Below are 7,611 nucleotides of genomic sequence, written 5' to 3' on the forward strand. Positions count from 1 at the left end.
ACTTATTTATTGCAGGAGATTGAACCCAGGGCCTCAAGCATGCTAAGCATATGCTGTATCACTAACTACATCCCTAATTCCTCCCTGCTAGAAGATAAGGAAACTGCAAAGTGAAAAAAATTCTAACTAAAAAGTAGTGCTTTCTCTTTTAGAGTAGCTACAGTATTTTAAATCACTTAACTTATTGTGTAAAATGATATTTTCTCCACTAGTTAGAATGAACATGTGTGCTTTGGCTGTGATCCTGTCCCCCAACCTGCATTATCTATCTACTTTAGGAAGAAAACTGTTTTGTCAAGAATTATTTCCGGGCTGGGGATGTGGCTCAAGCTGTAGCGCGCTAGCCTGGCATGCGTGCGGCCCGGGTTTGATCCTCAGCACCACATACAAACAAAGATGTTGTGTCCGCCAAGAACTAAAAAATAAATATTAAAATTCTCTCTCTCACTCTTTAAAAAAAAAAAGAATTATTTCCCATAACTAATGCTTTGAACTGACATCTGAGGTATTCATGGAGTCTTCTGAACTTGAAAATAAATCTTTTCTTTGGAAATACAGAGTAGAGGTTCTCAAACTTGAGTGTGAATCAGAATTACCCAGAGGGTTTACATCGATCTGACTCAGCAGTTCTGGTAGAACTTGCTTTTCTAATAAGATCTGTCATTGCTGCTGGCCCAAGAGCCACACTCTGAGGAACCCCTAGGTGGCACCCCCTGACTCCTTCCTGACTGCTTCCCATCCCCAGTGCCCAGGCCTCCTTTCTAATACTTGGCTAGGCGGGGTGGGGAATTCTGGGGAAAGTGAGCAGCATCTTGATTCTGACTACTGTCAAAACACAAAGCTATTACAATTTAGTTCATGATCTTGATTGACTTTGTCATTCTAGAATCAGGCAACACCGCATTCCAAAAATTTAGTGTTCCAATGAGGTGAGAAGAGGAGTTGGGTTCTACAGGCAGAGAAAGGCTGGGGGAGGGCGGAGCAGAAACAAAGATAAAGAGCAGATTGGTCATTTCAAAGTTACTTTGCTTGTAAGGTGGGAACAGGGAGACACAGCAATAGGAAAATACATGAATGGCTAACTACTGGTTACTTTTTGTAAGGATTAAAGGATTAAGGGAACTTCACTGTCATGCCCACTGAACTCTTTGTGGGAAATTTAGCTATCTCTCATTCTCTTTGGTTCTCAGAAGATCAGTTAACAACTTAGTTTCGGTTGAGTGATAGGGAACTTCAACATGAGTGACTCCATTTTGATTTTTAGCCTCATCCAAAACAATGGACTTCTGCAAGTTTTATTTAATATACATGAAAAGGGAAACAAATCTTATATGTAAACCCACCATTCAATGGTTTCAAACATTCTTGTTCAATTATAAAAGAAAATAAAAAGAGATTTTGTACATCATATTGTGCCCCCTACATAGGTTTCATTATTCAAAGTCCTCCGGGCAAGGCTCCTGGCCTCTGTATAATTTTCTTTTCACTAACATCTTGCTATGTCCCATTTATTTTCAGAAATAAGTTTCACTTTAAGGTGTTCTCTTTTCTAAGCATTGAAAGGTTCCTGAAGATAAAGTGAAGCTTGAGCTACTGAATCCTGCTGACTTTACCACTGAACAGTTGAATAGCTTTGGGTGAGAATTTTGAGGAGAAATAAAAACTATAGGTTTGACATCCAGAGTTGAGATCCCTCTGCAAATGAATGACTGAAAATATTTCAAAACTTAAGTATTTTCCCAACCAAATAAAATCTGGTCAGCTAGTGATTTTAGGAAACATTTCACATCTGATTTTATAACAACTGAAGAAATTGCTAAAATGCATTTTTTCGATTATCAGTGCAAAATGTGGGCTGGGTGTGTAAGCTCAGTGACAGAGCACTTTCCTAGGATGTGTGAGGCCCTGAGATCAAAAATCTACTCTTTTCTCAACCTTATTAAAGTTGAGAACCTTATCATTAACACCTTCTAGATTAAAACTGAAACCACCAAAGATGAAATGATTAATTAACCAGTGAAAAATTACAGCATTAAAAATTTCTTTAGCTCAGAAATGGAAGATGGAACAGTAGGAGTGAGACAATCATTTTCTACCGTGGATTACAAATGCATAGAAGAAAAGTCAGTTGAAGGATGCATTAGTAAAGATGCCTTTCTTGAGTTTGTTTACACCAAAAAAATTCCCCTTCCTTCCTTCCTTCCTTCCTTCCTTCCTTCCTTCCTTCCGGGAATTGAACCCAGGGGTACTTTACCATGGAATTATATCCCCAGCCCTTTTTATTTTGAGACAGGGTCCCACTAAATTGCTGAAGTTCACATTCAGTTGCTGAGGTTGGCCTTGAACTTGTGATCCTCCTGCCTCAGACTCTTGTGTCGCTGGGATTAGAGGTGGGCACCATGGTGTCCAGTTATCATCTACTTTTAAATTTAAAATAGAGAACAAAAATTCTCCCCCCAAATTTCCTTGCATTCCACAGTGATAAAGACCATGTCTCTCTCTCTCAGGCGGACGGAAGAATGGGGAGGTGACTAGCAGCCCCTTTTGAGATTAGGGGTCCTCGGCTGTGGCACAGTTCTGCCTGTGCAGCTTCTCCCATGCCAGCCTCCATAGTGTTCTGGGATTTTGAGGGGAAGAGGGACGAATTTTCAACAAATTGTTGACATCCATAGGGACCACTGTTTTTTTTTTTTTTTTTTTTTACTGGTCAAATCTATAGAGAGAGGTAGATGGTGGGCCGGCAGCTCCCAGGATGTGTCTAGGACCTGCCTGACTATTTGTCACTCTCAGGGAATCCATTTTCATTAACTTCACCAAGTTTCTATGTTTTTAATTTGTAGTGATCCTGTCTATGTTTTGCATACAAGTCCTTTGACATTTCAATGTGATATAGTATGTATGTGTTTGTACATAATAAACAGAACTATGTTTTAGAGTACAATATTTAGAGATAAAAGTACACAAAGTATAAATGTGTAGCTTGATGAATTATCACAAAAGGAATGTGCCCATAAAGTACCAACCAACCAAGAAAACATTATTAGAATCCAAGAAGCCTCTTTGCGCCCCTGCTAAAGGCAGTTACTCTCTTGACTTCTAACACTGTGAATTAGATTTTTAAACTTTGTATAAATGGAGTCATTTGGTGTGTGGAATCATTCGTTTTTGTTTGTTTGTTATAGGAGTCTTGCTAAGTTGCCTGGCCTGGCCTAGAACTCTCAGTCCTCCTACGTGAGCACCCTGAGTGACTAGGATGACAGGTACAAGCCACTGCACCTGTCTCGTACACATTGTCCTAGATAACTATATTTCACTTATTTTCATTGCAATGTAGAGTTCTATTTATGACTGCCACAATTCATTTGTTCATTTCATTGCTTACCATTATTTACGTTGTTTGCACTGGGGAGACCAGTAACCATCATGTCGTTCCCTTAAATATCCACAATTATTATTTGTCAGTTAGAAATAAAGAATAATGCTATTGTGAACATTGCTTAGTACACAAGTGCATGTAGTTTTGTTGGCTATAATTTTAGTAGATAATGCAAAATTAGTTTTTCAGAATAATGACTGTACCAAATTATACTCCTACTACACTGTGTGAGAGTTACTGTCTTCCAACCTACAGCATTATTTTTCCATATAAATTTTAAAACCAGTCCAAGTTCCAATAAGTACACACAAGTACAAACAGAATGTATATACAATATTTAGAATTTTCACTAAACATACTGATCTCTCTCATTAACATAGAATTTTTTTTATTTAAATTTAAGCTCTTCCCTGGATTTTGAAGGGTAAATATTCTGAAATTTTCTATTTTTATAGGGCAGTTCTTTGTAATTATCAGTCTCGTGGATGCCTTTAAGAATTAAACTTACAGATCTTCCCTTCTGTGACATGCATTTATGCAGAAATGCCTACAAAATTCTACCCAAGCTACTGAGAAGACACACAAACCCGAAGCCTACCAATTTATGAAGCCCCAGTCAAGGACTCCTTCATAAAGCTCAGGCCCAGCGGAGTGAGCACTCCCAAGAGATCTTACAGCTCCATTTCCTGCCTTTTGATTTTCTTTCTTGTTTGCAGTAGAGTAAATTCCAACTTCTGCCTTTAAAAATTATATATCTGCTCTTTGACCTACTATGGGGCTACGTCCTGATTAACATATCAAAAGTTGAAAATATTATAAACTGAAAATGCATTTAATACCCCTAAGTTACCAAACATCCTAGCTTAGCCTAGGCTACCTCAAATGTACTCAGAAAGCTTACATTAGCCTACAGTGGGGCAAAATCATCTGACACACAGCCTATATATTATTTATAATAAAGCATTGAATATCTCCTGTACACACACAGATGGGCATATTTTAGACATGATGGGATGTGAAAGCACAAAACACAATATCCAAAAAATGCAAGCCACGCATACACTGTAGAGAGCCTATTGTCTCCCTGCAGTCTATCAAAGAGGATCAGACTATATATTGCTAGCCAGGGAAAAACCAAACTTAAAATTCAAAGTATGATTCTACTGAATGTGAATCACTTTTATACCATCATAGAGTCAAAAACTCCTAAGTTGAAGCATCATATATTGGTGACTGTATTCACTTCAAGGACCAAAAATTCGGCTCATGTATGCTTCCTTGGGGATTGGACAACGATCTTAGTTAAGTTGTTTCTGTCTCTTTTTTTGTACTGGGAATTGAATCCAAAGGGGCTTAACCACTGAGCTAAGTTCCCAACAACCCCCTTTTCTTTTTTTTTTTTTTGCGACAGGTTCTAAATTGCTTAGGGCCTCAGTTATTTGGTGAGGCTGGCTTTGAACTTGCTATCCTCCTGCTTCAGCCTCCAGAACTGCTGGGATTACAGGCCTGTACCACCACCTCTGGAGGAGTTGGTTTTCTCTTGCAGACAATGGCATGGCTCCTCCTCTCTCCCATGAATCCCTTTTCTGGGCTGTACAGTTAGAGCAGACTGAGACTGTTGCCTGCACTCTCACCTCACACATACCCATCCTGGCTGCCCAGCCCCAACATTTGACCCACCAGCATCTCTCTTCTCCATCTCCATTTTTCCAAGAGGGAAATATCAGTCCCTGGTTTCCACATTTCCAGGAGAAAAATATAACTGGTCAGAAGTCATGAACCAGGAGGCAGAGCTAAGTGTTGCAGTCCCCAAATATCCCAGCCCAGGCCTCCCATTGCATTATCCCATCATACTGATAGCCAGTCCAACTCAGGCATATTTAGTCAACGTTTTGGGACAGGATCCAAATGTTTGGACAATATACCAATATTGGTGTATTTTAAGTTTCCTATCCTCTTATCCAAGGGCTGTGGACAGAAACTATATATATGAAAATTTATCCAACAGTATTGAGGAACCATTGGTTTGTTTTGTTTTGTTTTGGTTTTTGTTGATTTTTTTTTTTTTTTTTTTTTTTTGCAGTACCAGGGATTAAACCCAGGGGTGCTACTAACCACTGAGTCAAATCCTCAGCCCTTTTTATTTTTTATTTTGAGAAGGGCCTCACTAAGTCACTGAGGGTCTGGCCAAATTGTTTAGACTGGTTTATGAATTTGCAATCTTCCTGCCTCAGCCTCTGAGCTGCTGGGATTATAGGCATGTGCCACCGCACCCAGCCTAGAGGAACCATCTTTATGTGAAAAAGTATAAGGGAATTAAAGGCATTTCTGCCAAACCTAGAAGAGATTCACCTGCAGTGGTCCATTCACTTGGTGCAGTAAGCCCTTCCCATACTTCATCCAATCTCCTCTTAAGCCAGGATTCAGACACAAAATGATGTTCTTATCCTTTTATTTCCTTTCAAAAATTAAATCCCTAGGTCTTAAGTTTTTGTCATGAAAACAGTGAACACTCCAAACAAATGCCGAATGCTTCTCTGATATAAGCGGGGGTGACTCAAAATGGGGTAGGGAGGAAGAGCAGGAGAAGAAGATTACCTCTAGATAGGGAAGAGAGGTGGGAGGGAAAGGGAGGTGCCACAGTCCGGCTGGCTGCAGCAAAATAACCGGGGGGTGACGAAGAACTTGTGTAGATTGATACAGCAGGAGTGGGAGCCGTTTATTGCAGGACAGGAGCAGTATTTATACATTCCACACAGCTTATCTAATTAGCATAAACTAGATACATCAATCAACCAATCAGGAATCTCCACACTTAATGGCTTGCTTTTGTTACTTCTCAAACCACTCCCTCTGGCATTTTGCCAGGCACCATCCAGACTTGTTTACGAACTCTAACATTCCCCTGGCAAAATGCCAGGTGTTATTTTGACTTGTTTACAGACTCTAACAGGGAGGGAGAAGGGGAATTGCACAGAAGATGGAAGGAGACCCTCATCATTATACAGAATACATGTATGACGATGTGAGGGAAAAAAAAAAGAAGTGTGTCACATTAGCTTGGGTAGAGAGATGTGATGGGAGGGGAGGGGTGGGGGGGAAGGGGGAAAGGGAAGGACAGCAGAATAAAATAGACACTAGTATTGCTGTATGTATATATGTGACTGTATAACCAATGTGATTCTGCAACCTGTACACTCAGAAAAATGAGAAATTATACCCCATCTTATTCAAATGGATAATATGTCAAGATCATTGTACTGTCATGTGTAACTAATTAAAACAAATTAAAAAAATTACTGTGAACTAAAAATAAACAGGAGATATAATAATAAAAATTAAGTTTATAGTTAATAAAAAATAAATAAATATATAAACTAGAAAAAAAATTTTATAGTAGATATTATTTCAATATGTACTCAATATAAAATTTTTTATTGAGATATAAAAAAAAAGAAAACAGTGTACACTCCACAAAGAGAAACTTTTTGAATGTACATTACTCTGTACCACTTAAAATAACAGAGAAACTGAAAGATCTACTGAAAGAAATGCTACTGTTAAACATAGTTTCCTTCCTTTGATTCTGTTCTTATGACTTGCTTTATTTCTCTTTTTTCAAAAGTAGTCATTATTGGGGCTGGGGTTGTGGCTCAGCGGTAGAGCACTCGCCTAGCACATGTGAGGCCCTGGGTTCAATCCTCAGCACCACATAAAAATAAATAAATAAAGGTATTGTGTCCAACTATAACTAAAATTTTTTTTTAAAAAGTAGTCATTATCACATTAAATTTTTAGATTTTCCCCTAAATTCTAACATAAGTAGTTTTCCTGGCTATTATGTAACCTGAAAAATATTATTTTAAATTGTTTCAATTTTAAATGCCTACACCCATGATAGCCATTATCAACAAGATAATAAATAAACACATCCATTGCTTCCAAGATTTCTTATCTCTCCTTGCTTTTTCTCCTTCTCTCCCTTCCTCGTCCTCCCCCCCTCTTCCTTCTTGAGTTTTTGAGTGCAAAACACTATTTTGTTATCAACAGGCACTAGATTCTCATTTTCTAATTTTCTTCTTTCTCCTATTTTCCTAGCATAAGGTTGAACTATTTATTTTTTTTCTCCTAGTAGCACAACCTTGGGGCAATTTATCAACCCTCTCTGTGCTTCAGAGCCTGACTTCTTCCATTATAAAATGGAGATAATAATGATGCTTACCTTTTTTTCCCAT

The sequence above is a fragment of the Marmota flaviventris genome, chromosome 16, assembly GCF_047511675.1.
Source record: "Marmota flaviventris isolate mMarFla1 chromosome 16, mMarFla1.hap1, whole genome shotgun sequence".
Taxonomy (NCBI): Eukaryota; Metazoa; Chordata; class Mammalia; order Rodentia; family Sciuridae; genus Marmota; species Marmota flaviventris.